General features: G+C 44.2%; 1 protein-coding gene across 1 annotated transcript in view; it reads left to right on the plus strand.

Moving 5' to 3' along the window:
• Positions 1–91: 91 nt before the first annotated feature.
• Positions 92–13,230, plus strand: part of JAK1 (Janus kinase 1) — a 237,049-nt gene continuing 223,910 nt past the window's right edge. Inside the window, exon 1 of the mRNA XM_065521112.1 lies at positions 92–223. The gene's annotated coding sequence lies outside the window, so the exon portion shown is untranslated. The remainder of the gene's footprint in view (positions 224–13,230) is intronic.

Raw genomic sequence — 13,230 nt, forward strand, 5'->3', positions numbered from 1 at the left:
CCTTCCCGGTCATGAGACCCGGAAGTTTTTTTTTTTTTTTTTTTTAATCCAGTCTCTCTCCCTTTTCCAACCCCCCCGCCATCTATCACATGGCAGAGATAGAATAAAAACAGAAAAATGGCGACGGTCACGTTGTGGCGAGCCTTGCTGCGTCATTAGATAATCCTCATGCAAATAGCGGGAAGAACAAAGGAAGGGGGGCCCGGGACCCCCGGGGGCGCAGGTGGGTGTGGGGGCGGCGGCTGGGCGCGGGGGCGGCGGGGCGCGCGGGGCCAAGCGCCCGCGGGAGGCGGGAGGCGTGAGGCGGGCGGCGGGCGGCGTGGGGCGTGCGGCCGCGCGGGGCTCGGGGTGCGGACTGTGGACGTCCGAGTGCGCGCCCGTGCGCCGCCGTGGAGCGCTGGCCGCTGGGCTCCCGGCCCCGTCTCACGGCGCGTCGGAGCCGGCCTGGGGGCGCGGGAAGCTGTGGGGCGCACAGAGCGGCTCCGGCTAGGCTGGCCGCGGCGCACACGCACACGCAGCCGTGGGGCTCGGCCCGCTCGGCATCCGCACTGGGGTCTGGGGGCGGGCCAGGCGGCGCCGGGGGCGAGGGCGCGCCACTGCCGGGCGTCTAGCGCCTGCCTTCAGCCTGCTCGGGGGACCGCACACAGTTCGTCACCTCGGGGTAGGCGGCGGGGCGCGGGGGCGGCGGCGCGGGGCGGGCCGGGCCTCAGCACTCCCGGACCGACTCCGAGGGTGTTGCCGGGCTGGGTTTGTTGTTGTTAGCGCGCGCGTGTGTTCTTCCCGAGGGGTAGCGGGGCGACCTCGCCCATGGGCATTTCCGCGGTTTTGCGCGGCCCTCGTTGGGGTGTCAGTGGCGACGCGGGGAGCCCCGGGCGCCCGGCTCGGCCCCCCGGAGGGGATCGGCGCGGAGGGGCGGGGTGTGTGTAAATGTTGCGCACTCGCTTTTCCCCCGCCCCCGCCCGCGTCCAGGGTGCTGGCGTGGGTCCTTCGCCGTCCGGCGGCGACTGTAAATAGAGCCTGGATGTTGTTTACATGAAGGATCCGGCGGGAGGAGTCTAAGAGGAGGAGGCGGCGGTGGAGGAGGAGGAGGAGGGAGGGAGGAGAGAGGAAGACCGGAGTCCCCGCGGCGGCGGCGGTCCGGAGAGAGGGCGAGCCCCGCGCGGCCCCGGGGACCGGGCGCTACCACGAGGCCGGGACGCTGGAGTCTGGGGTAGGAGGGGAGAACGGGCACGGGGCGGGAAGAGGGGTCCGTCAGTGGTATTTTTAGCTTGCACCCTGCCACGCAGATTCTCCCTGGCCGGAGGGGAGGAGGGTGGAGGGAGGGCGGGGAAGCCTCGGTTTCTCTGCACGTTCGGGAACGCCTTCTACCCCTTCATTCTCCCATTCCCAGTCTTTTCCCGCTTCTCTCCGGGCTCACCTGTTTATTTCCCTCAGCTAGAGCTCGCGGTTTTTTATATAGGCATGAGGGTCTGTTTCTTTTATTAGAAACATTATTGGGGAGAGGGGTGCCTTGCTGTAATTTGTGCTGGTCCAGGTCGGTTTTCAGGAAGGGGGAGGGGACTTGGCGGAGACGCCGGCTCCTGGCCGCAGCTGACCCGAGGGCTTCTCCCTGCCTTCCTGTGCGAGGAATTCTTTCTCTCACTCTGCTATCCGCACTCCAGCTGCCACCTTCCTGGAGAAAGACCACACCTGTGCTTATCCCCGCTTTGGAGGAGAGGTGAGCTAAGAAACCAGGGAATTCTCTGCTCTCCAGGGTTCTTAGTTATTCCCCTCCCCAATCCCAGCATTGGCCAAAAATTGTTGCTTTCACCTGCTGATTTCATTTGGCATGTCTGTCCCCAGCCTCCCTTTCTCCCGGCAAGTTGTGGTCTGCAGATGTTTTGGGATTTTCTCTTACCTCTGGACGTGTCCCCCACCAACTAGCAAATAGCTCCTGGGCCTAGGTTGAGGGAGAGAGAAGTGACCCCCTTCGGCCAGTGCGCTGTTTTTTATTCCCCTCTGGGTCTTCTAATAGAATCTGCTCTCATCCCATAGCCCCCTGTAGTTTCCCCCTAAGCTTAACCCAGAGCCAGGCCTAAGCAGCCTGTCTCTGGCTTTCTTTCCCCAGGCCCCACCCTGGCCCCTTTTGCTTTTCCAGCGCCAAAAAAACGCCTCCCAAGCAGAAGACACACCCAGCCCAAGTCTAACCATTCCAAAAGGGAGGAGAACACAGAGGAAGAGCAGGGACCCAAGGGTCTCTTTCTGTCCTGAATATTCCAACAGCGTTTCCCTCTAAAAGCCTCCTAGCTTTATAATCCCTTTATTCTTCTTACCAGTTGACCCTCCCCTCCTCTTTCCCCTTGTCCTATTACAGGTATTTGGGGAGACCGGTGGAGAAAGAGGTTGTCACCCTCTCTTCTTTACAGTGAGGCATTTTTCTTTTTCTTAGTCTTTTCATTTATTAGATGTTTAGCATGTAAAATATGTGAATCTGTTTGCAGGCTTATTTGAACTTGTTTTCTTGCTGGTAAGGAATAGCTGATATTCTAAAGGGAAGGAGGGGGGAAAAGGTCAAAAGTAACGCTCTCAGTTTTCCCCATTTGAGCATCCGCAGAGTTGCCAGAGAAGACCCTCCTGTAAAAACCAACAGTCTCCCTTCCATGACATCACCACCTAAGCCCTTCCAACTTTAGCTTCAGAACAGGAAGAAGGCTCAAAATAGAACTACCTTAGGAATCCAGCTCCTTGAAAAGATCAACTTTTAAATCAGCTGCAGAAAGAACACAGTGAACTTTGACATGGGGAGTGAGAAGGAAGAGAAGACTGTGTAGTGTTCATAATTGGTTCCTTGAGGGGAGGGTTGGGGGATACTTTCCATGTATTTCAGGAAAACTTTCCTCTAGAGTTGGGTACCTAGACCACTGAATGATAAATAGGATAGCTCAAGATTCATTTATTATTCCTAAGTTTTGATGTGTGAACAATAACAAGGACTTTTCAGAATATGAAAGAGGGGCTCCTCTGCAGAATCTGCTGTAGATAGAGAATGTTGTTTCAGGAAGCTAGGAGGGCACTTCAGGAAGACAGAGAACCTAAAGGATGCAGTGACAGCTGTTGTGAGTATGTAAGTTGAGAGGCTCATAAACAATAATTGTAATAAACAATAATTGTAACTTTTGTGGATGACTGATACCTTGGACAAAGAAGTAAGGATGTCAGGATTTCCAGCTTTACCTTGGAAATTAACTCCTTATCTTTGAATCTCAATGTCTCCATTCAGTCCCTGAATTGAGATATGCCTTCCTCTCTGAGCTAAAATAGTTACTCAGTCTTTTGGAAGGGCTGCCTAATAAATGATAATCACTGAAGTGTTGACAACTTAAGGATTGGAAGTGGAGCAGAAAATACGTGGTATAATTTGAGCACTTGGTGGGTGCTGTAAGATGACTTGCTGGTTGATGGGGTAACATCTTTTACTCTGGTTCAGGTTTAAAAGAATCCAGGTGACAGAGACAGGATACCTGCCCTAATATGGTAGCCACTAGCTATGCGGCTATTAACCACCTGAAATATGGCTAGGGTGAGGAAGAGCTCAATTTTAAATTTTACTTAATTTTAAAAATTGATAACTTGATTTAGTTATTAGAAAGCTTATTTATGTTTGGAAACATACTTGAGCTTACGCATCTACTTTTGAAACTAAGTGTTTTGAAATTCAAAGAAAAATTAAGTATTTTGATGAAGGTTTAGAATTGGGATAGGTAAGTGGAAAGTACTCTTCAGATTTCAAAGACTTAGTGCAGAAAAAGACAGTAGAATAGCCCATTAATTATATGTTGATTCCATGTTTAGATGATAATGTTTTAGATATATTGGGTTAAGTGAATATGCTATTAATTCCACGTGTTTATTAATGTAGCTACTAGAGAATTAAAAATTACATGTGTAGCTTCTATTATACTTCATTGGACAGCTCAGGCCTGCATCACTCCTTTTTGTCTGTGGATTAATTTCTTTTTTTTCTTTTCTTTTTTTTTTTTTTTTTTTTTGAGATAGAGTCTCTGTCTGTCTTTCAGGCTGTGCAGTGACACGATACCAGCTCACTGCAACCTCCACCTCCCAGGTTCAAGCGATTCTCCTGTCTCAGCCTCCAGAGTAGCTGGGACTACAGGTGTGCGCCACCATGCCTGGAAGATTTTTTGTATTTTTAGTAGAGATGGGGTTTCCCCACTTTGGCCAGACTGGTGTTGAACTCCTAAGCTCGGGCGATTCACCCGCCTTGGCCTCCCAAAGTGCTGGGATTACAGGCATGAGCCACTGTGCCTAGCCCCATGGATTAATTTCAAAAGTGGTGACTGTATGAAATATTGTTATTTCATATCTGTGTTTCTACTTTCCACTGCTGTGTTCCATGTGATGATTGGGGACCCCAAGTATTACATTATTACTATTACAATAGATCAATGTAAAAGTCCCAGGTTCTAGAACGGCTAGCAGGGGTGTGATGGGAAAATTTGGATACACACATACCTGGCTATTGCTGCTTTTGTAAAAAGATCCTGGGATAGCAAAAGGTACAATGTGTGGCAAAGTAACAATTGTGACACCTGGTGGCATTTTAGTAATTCTACTCATCTGTCACTCACTTCCATTTATTTTTTCTTTGCTTCATCTACTTTCTGAACCCATCCCCACCAAATCACGGTTCCACTGGTGACTAGGCCCACAAGGTTGCTGACTCCTTTCCTCCAAAAAAAGTACAGTGCTAACATGAATAGAGGTAGTGCTGTCTTTGGGTTTTGTCTAATGAGATTCAGAAATCGCACTGGAAGGAACTTAGGGGCTATTCAGTGCTATCCCTTTATTTTATAGATGACAAACTGCCAAACACCTCACCTAAGACCTTGTAGACAGACTGGAATTAAACATACTCTTGTTGATAACTGTTTAGAGGCTCCCTGAGAAATGGAGAGGTTCATCAATTAATCAGTATTTGTTGAGCTAGCATTTTGTGGAAATGACCACTAAGTGTTGTGAAGGGATGTGAGTAAAGCAGTTTCTGACTTTAGAAAGAGTCCTCTTGACTTGAGGAAATAAGATATAAACAGCACCACATTAAATTGCAGTATACAACACAACACTTTTTTTTTTTTTTTTTTTTGAGACAGAGTCTCGCTCTGTTGCCCAGGCCGGAGTGCAGTGGCGAGATCTCAGCTCACTGGAAGCTCCATCTCCCGGGTTTATGCCATTCTCCTGCCTCAGCCTCCCGAGTAGCTGGGACTACAGGCGCCCGCCACCTCACCCGGCTAGTTTTTTTGTATTTTTTAGTAGAGACGGAGTTTCACCGTGTTAGCCAGGATGGTCTCGATCTCCTGACCTCGTGATCCGCCCATCTCGGCCTCCCAAAGTGCTGGGATTACAGGCATGAGCCACCGCGCCCGGCCTATAACACAACACTTAATGAGTGCAGTGCCACTGTGGCATGTGTTACTAGTAGAAATGCGTTCATTTTGTAGATGTGGGAATAGAAGCTTCGAGAAAGATGGAACCTGCAGGGACGTGGAGTGTAATTGTGTTCCTGGAACAGCCCAAGGCTGTACAGTTGGAGGTCATTGCAAGTCTTTGGTATTGGCCCCTTTGGCTGTCCATTAAGGGAATTTGAAAATCCAAGACCCAGCATTTTCGAATGGTGGTGCTGCAGTAATAAGGAAATCATAGATTAGTTGGAGACCATCAGGGTTTTTAGAGATGTTTAGCCAGGGGTGGATCATTTTGAAGTTATCTGGCATATAAAACTGACTTGTGAGCAAACCATAAAATCTAAAATCTGAGGGGTGAGAGTGGTGAAATGTGATATAGAGCAAAATCAGAAAGTAAATTAACTGTGGAGTATACAGTTGGACTAAAAATATTTGTGCTGGGTACATGTTTGAAGGGGACAGGCCCATTTAATATAATAGAGGGGCCAGTCATGTATTTATAAATTTTTAGTCTACTGGAGCCTTTTTGGACTAAACTCTTGGTTAACATGAGGAAGAAAGCTCATTCTTCTCTGTGTTGCTGTGTCCATAGGGTTTTTTCTTTTTCATCCACATGGACCTGCTAAAGTCATGTAGCATGAGATTAATTAGGGGCCAGTGCTCAGTCAGTAAAATGATGACACTCCTCTAATCACTCTCAGTTAATGCTTTTCTTTGAGAATTGGGGCTAACTTTGCATAGGGCAGTGGTCCTTGACTTTTTCTTGCCTTTCTGCCTATTTCTTTTTCCATCAAAGAGAAGAAAATTAACCTACCACCCCCATGAATCTTTGGCACAAATTAGTTTTTAAAAACCCAGCATAGCAAAATTTTGCAATAAAATGCAAGTATACATCCTGTGTACTTGTGACAAAGCAGTAATTGACATTTGAGCAACTTTCGCTGACATATTTATAACATTTCAGTGTGGTCAAATTTGGCCATTTTATATAGTATCACCGAATTAGATGATGATTTTCAAATTGGAAAACAAATTGCACTTGTTAAAAGACCAGTGGATTTAAATATACTAAACTATAGTTTAAATTTAAAAGTATTTTCAAATATTTTGCTCGGCCAACAACTTACGTTACCTTCAATTATTTAATATGTAATCAGATACTTAAAGGTTTAAAACAGAATTTTCATTTTAGTAGTGTGTGTTTTTTTGTGCTTATATTTTGTATTCCACGTTGATTGATTGCTTGAGAAAAGATCTTTGTCACCTAGGCTGGAGTGCTGTGGTGCAATTGTGGCAGCCTCAGCCTTTCATGTTCAAGCAGTCCTCCGACCTCAGCCTCCGAAATAGCTGGGACTACAGGCCTGTGCCACCATACCCTGCTAATACTATTTTTTGTAGAGACAGGCTTCCACTATGTTGCCCAGGTTGGTCTTGAACTAGACTCAAGCAATCCTCCCGCCTCAGCCTCCTAAGGGGCTGAGATTACAGGTGTGAGCTACCATGCCTGGCCTTGTACTCCATATTATTTTAAAAGTTCTTTGGTATGCCAGTTTTCTATAAGTACCTGATTTTGTGATAATATTTGGTATATGCGTGAGGAAGAAATTGTTCCTAGTTGTATCATTTTTAACATAGAAGAACTAGTTTAAAATCAGTTTGGGTCCTGGAAGAAAGCATTTTACTTCACTGTTTTCTCTCTTCCTCTCTTAGTATGCAGTTATTTTTTCTTACTGTAGCCTGAGTACCTGTAGTGACTTGTTTATAAGTTTAGACAGTTCAGTTCTTAGAAGAAACATGTTGAAAAAGAAATACTTCTGATGGATTTAAATTTTCAGAAATGCACATTTATAAACATAATTTTCAGGAAAAAGCAAGACACATTTTTGAAGCATTTATTTTAAAAATACCATTTTGAAAACCCATATTTTAGAGAATATTAATTTAAGTAACTATTCACAGAATAATGACAATTTGCTGCTTGTTATTATGGATGCTTGGCTTCTTTTTTTTTCTCATTTAGGTAGAAAGGAATCAAATGACAAAAAAATAAGGAGAAAAAGGAAGTATCTTTTACTTATTGTACCAAAAATGTTTAGTTGTTGCATGGGTTTTGGTGACGGCTAATAGAGTGGATTTCAACTTTGCAGTACATTCGCTTCATATTTATATTTCATATTTAGACATTGAATCACACTAATACTTATTTTTGTGAAGAACAGTCTAATAACTACTGAATATGTCAGGATTATTTATTTGTCTCCATAACTTACCCAACCTTCAGTATTTCAGGGTAAGTATTCATTTTTCCAAAGCTGACAGAATTTGTGGTCAAGAAATATTAGTTGGTAATCTTCTTAACCTTTTTAGTGGAATGGCTGTCTAAAATTTTACTCTAAAATCATCACAGTATCTTTGTTCACGCAGCAGATGTTTATAATTTGGGTAAAAATGTGCAACTATTTCCAAGAACCTTAGGTTATGGGATCCAACTGTGATTTTTTTTTTTTTTTTAAATCTTCGTTGCCCTCTCGTGTTTCAACTCTGTATTACAGTTGGCTAAGACCTAGATGTTGACCTCCTTAATTTTTAGATATTTTTGCATTTTAGACAGTGTTGTTTTAATTTGTGTAGGTGGATTGTTTCATTGGATATTACTTTTCTGAAGATAAGGTCATTTTCTTTTTTTTTTTTTTTTTTTTTTTTTTTGAGGCGGAGTCTTGCTCTGTCGCCCAGGCTGGAGTGCAGTGGCCGGATCTCAGCTCACTGCAAGCTCCGCCTCCCGGGTTCCCGCCATTCTCCTGCCTCAGCCTCCCGCGTAGCTGGGACTACAGGCGCCGCCACCACGCCCGGCTAATTTTTTGTATTTTTAGTAGAGACGGGGTTTCACTGTGTTAGCCAGGATGGTCTCGATCTCCTGACCTCGTGATCCGCCCGTCTCGGCCTCCCAAAGTGCTGGGATTACAGGCTTGAGCCACCGCGCCCGGCCAAGGTCATTTTCATAGTACATAAAGTTAATAGTTGAGTTAGATTCAGTGTACTCTTATTTTCTGACTTCCGCTGATCTTTATAAAGAATTGATTCATCTATCTGACTTATTTGAAGTACAGTGCGAATATCTAATATGCATATAATGAGTCTTTGAAATTGAGCAAATGCCTAATGAAAACATAATTATTTTTCAAATATCTGTCAAGTTCCACTCATACTGAAATAACTTGAAACCTTATGACATGGAAAAAACCCAAGTGAATCATGGTTTTAATAAGTTGATATTCCGATGCCTGAATTCCAATTTCAGAATCCTTTGTACTTTTTATTAAAAGTAAGAAGCATCCCTAAAATGACTTCAGAGTACATCTCAAAGGTACAAATAATTTAAAAGCAAGTAATGTGTATATGTTATTATTACTTTTTAAAAAGATATTCTGAAGGTTGTATCACCATAGGTATAGAATTGACGTATACTATAGTGAAAAATATCAATGTTACTAATTTGAGTGCATTCTTAGCACTCAGAGCAAGAGGATTGAGAGTCATTTTTTGCTAATGTGCATTTTCCTTCTTAATTATAAAACCCCACTAGTTTCTGCTTCATGATCTCAGTTACTGAGAAAACTAAGCAAAAAGTAAATGTTTTTAGAAATCCTTTTGTTTGTGGAAATTGTGTAAACTGAATATCCAGTTGATGGAGTTGGACAGCTAGGGTAGGGTAGAGAAAACAAAGCACTGGGTTCACTCATTTGGCATGGATCTGGGCGTGGGTTCACCAAAACTTAGCAATATATGATCTCTGGTAAAGCACCTAACCTCTCTAAGTTGTATTTTTTTTTCTATCTATAAAATGGGGTAATATTTAATCTATTTCCAGAATCCTTTTTTGATGAATTAATGAATAATTCATTGCTAGCCCCTTTTTGAATGTTTGGCAGATGTGACGTATTATTGTCATGTTTGGTTATGAGCACTTTGAAGACAGGAATCATGTCTTATTTATCTTTATTTCCTGAACATCTAGAAGAGGCCTTAGAACATAGTAGTTCCTCAGTATATATATAATCAATGATTGAGGTCAGGGAGGCACAGTCAGTGAATCCATGCATGGAAGAAATAGGGTGTGAAATATGCTGGAGGCTTACTGCATATTTGATGTATTATCAGAGTGAAAACCTAATCATGCAGTTGTTCATCCTCATTAATATGTATAAGTCATGTGTTCATCTTTCATTCTAATATAATTCAACTGGGCCTTTTAATATTTCAGCCTCACCACTTGCTGGGCCCTGATCCTTCTTTTTCTTCTGCCTCCTCACGTCTCCAACCAGAAGGGGATCTTTTAGTCCTTCACTTCATGGGGAGCCTTCAGAGAGAGTAATGCAGCCACAAGAAAGGATGCCGTTGACCGACACAGTGACTGACAGGCTGCCCTGGCTCAGTTATCACAGTGCTGATGCTGTCCATTCTAAAGGTACAGTACTGTGATAACTGAAGGATGGCAGCCATCTTGCCTTCCATCAGAGGAGCCTCACCGTGCCCAGGAAGAAAGAAGGCAAAAGAGGAATGTGAAACAGGTGGCCGGGACCCAGAAACCCCCTTACCCTGTACCTCTGTCATACTTCTCCCGGGGCATAGGGAGAGTTGTTCTGCTTCTCTTTGCCTTGTTTTGTTACATGGGGTAGTTGTTGGGGCAGCAGTGTTGTGCTGAGTGAACATATATTAAGATCTTTGGAACCTTTAGGAGACTGAAAATAGGTAAGTATGAGTTAGTATTTCTGGAATGGTGGTCAGAGAACTTTGTACCATTTTTATAAATGTGAAAGGTAACCTAATTAGAACAGCTTGGCATTTGCTGGTATACTGCTAGATTTCAAAATCAGATTCTACTTACAGGGAGAAAAAAAAAAGCCCAATATGTTGAACAGTATTGAAATTATTACATAAATAAAAGTCCATCATTGTAGACGGGCTTACTGAAGTGAGGAAAGAAAAAAGTGTATCTTTGTCTTGAAGGAGTAGATAGTGACATGTCATATTTCTTTCAGGATATTTAGGATCTGGCCTAATTCAAAAGAATATTTACTGAATACCTTTGTTATTGCTGCTGCTGTCACCTTTACATGAAAGTAAAATGTAAGTTATTTTATTTCTATCAGATAAGGACTAGTCTGCAGTGATATCTGGCATAAATCGATTTCAGGAATATGAAACTGTAAACACCAAGCCAGCATCACATGTGCATGAAAGACTAGGAAATTTTTTTGTTGTTGTGGCCCACACTGGAGTGCAGTGGTGTGATCATAGCTCACTGCAGCCTTGATCTCCCAGGCTCAAGCAGTCCTCCCGCCTCAACCTCCCGAGTAGTCCCGAGTAGACTGTAGGCTCAGACCACCCACCTGCAAATTTTTAGTAGAAACAAGAGTTCACTATGTTGCCAAGGCTGGTCTTGACCTCCTGAGCTTAATTGATCATCCCACCTCAGCCTCCCAAAGCGTTGGGATTACAGGCATGAGCCACTACACCCAGCCATGATTAGGAAATTTAACAGAGCACACATCTTCAACCTCCATCTTACTCTAGAGAGTACTGCTAGGGGTGAAAGGTGGTTATTGGAGAACCCAGGATTTCTCACATGCCCTCTGCCAATCATCCCTCTTCCCTCTAGACTCCTAAGGACACTGTACACATGTAACAATAGCAAGCAAGAAACAAAAGTGCATGACTTTGATTATGTGTTAGATCACAGTACTGTGCACAGCTCAGGTAATTTCATGGAATGTATTTTAGGCTCAGAGCCTAATTGGGTATGTTACCTCTTCCTAGGCTCATGTCTGTATCAGGGAGCCTGTGGATGTCTGACTGGTGTGGGAACCCAAAGCAGTGACTGACATGCTTGAGCAAAGAGAATGGAGATGGCCGAGGTCAGGCCCTAATTTGAACCTACCTACCACAGAGAGAAGAGGGGCCAGGGAGGGGAAAACCATATGTGAGTTTTGTTTGTTTGTTTTAAAGACAGAGTCTCAGGCTGGAGTGCAGTGGCTCAAGTCTTGGCTCAGTGCAGCCTCTGCCTCCCGGGGTCAAGCAATCCTTGTGCCTCAGCCTGCCGAGTAGCTGGGATTACAGGTGTGTGCCACCATGCCCAGCTAATTTTGTATTTTTGGTAGAGATGGGGTTTCACCATGTTGGCCAAACTGGTTTTGAACTCCTGTCCTCAAGTGATTCTCCTACCTCAGCCTCCCAAAGTGCTGAGATTACAGGCATGAGCCACTGCACCCAGCCTCGTGTGACTTTTTAACATACTGTGAACCTTACCTACTATCAGCACTGCCAACTCCATGTCTTAGATATGGGCCAGGTGTATTATCAGGTCCTCCAGTGGGACACAATGGGAAAGAAACAGAACTGGAAGGGAGTAGCCCTGATACAGAGAGGTTCTGTCTTGTCCTTCATTGTGCCAGTCGTCAGACATCGATGGTCACTGTGTTGCTTTGCTGGCGATTGCAGTTCCCTTTAGTGTCTCTTCCCTCTTTACCCAAAGAGGAATCATTCTTAGTAGTGACCCCTTGAACCACACTTGGTTGGCCCAGAACTGTTATTTTTCAGATACATTGACCACATTATAGCCCAGTACCTTCACATCTCCTCATAGATCCACAATTTCTCTAAGCTGTGTAAGCTACACTACGTTTTTCATTAATTACAGACAGGGCTCTCCCCGGTTATTATGCTACCACTCCTGAAATTCCTTGGAGTTTTCTTATAAGGAATTTCTGACAGAAACTCTGGAAGAACTTTTAGGAAGGGAAAGTTATGAGGTTGGTGAATCCTCAAGTAATTTGAAACACTCCTAATGTTTTGTGTTTCAGCAGGTGGAAAAAAGTGCTTCAAGAAGTAACGTGTTGTGCAAACATTGGCCTTGGTGAAGATTTCACCACCTTCCCTGATCTTCCTGTTTTCCCCGTTACTAGTTTTATAAAAATTCATTGGGTTTTATACTTACCCAACCTTGACCCCAAAATCTACAGCCAGGCCTGTGGGGTGTTGTAGAACTGAGTGTTGGGTGTCATTTGCAGTCACCCCTGCGGACAGAGTTGTGCTGGGTCCCCTTTCCTCAGACAAGAAGGCTGAGGCTCAGTCTGCAGCAGGAGTTCCAGAAGCTTGCCTGGACCTGGAGGTCTTTGGCATCTTCAAGGCATTTCTTAGATGTAAGGTGTTCCAACAGGTTAAGTGAGAAGTGATGCAAGACAGATCCGATGGGGTTTTTCCACTGCCTTGCTTAAAACACAATATGTGTTTGGTTGGTGTATTCATTGCATTTTTCAGTTTAGGTGAAGTATGTGAGAATGGGAAGATTGCAGTTAAACCTAGAAATACCATATAATCCAGCAATTCCACTTCTGGGTACATACCCAAAAGATGTGAAAGGCGGCAGTCTGACAGATGTTGTACACGCATGTTTATAGCAACATGATTCACAATAGCTAAAAGGTAGGAGCAACCCAAGTGTCCACTGATGGATAAGTAGATAAATGAAATGTAGCATATACCTACATTGGAATATGATTCAGCCTTAAAAGGAAGAAAATTCTGACATATGCTACAACATGGATCAACCTTGAAGATACCATGCTAAGTGAAATAAGCCAAACACAAAAGGACATATACTGTATGATTCCACTCATATGAGGCCCCTAGAGTCGTTAAATTCATACAGCCAGGAAGCTGATGGTTGCCAGGAGCTGGGGGAGAGGGGGAAATGGAGAGTTAGTGTTTAATG

The sequence above is a fragment of the Macaca fascicularis genome, chromosome 1 (genome assembly GCF_037993035.2).
Source record: "Macaca fascicularis isolate 582-1 chromosome 1, T2T-MFA8v1.1".
NCBI classification, from domain to species: Eukaryota; Metazoa; Chordata; class Mammalia; order Primates; family Cercopithecidae; genus Macaca; species Macaca fascicularis.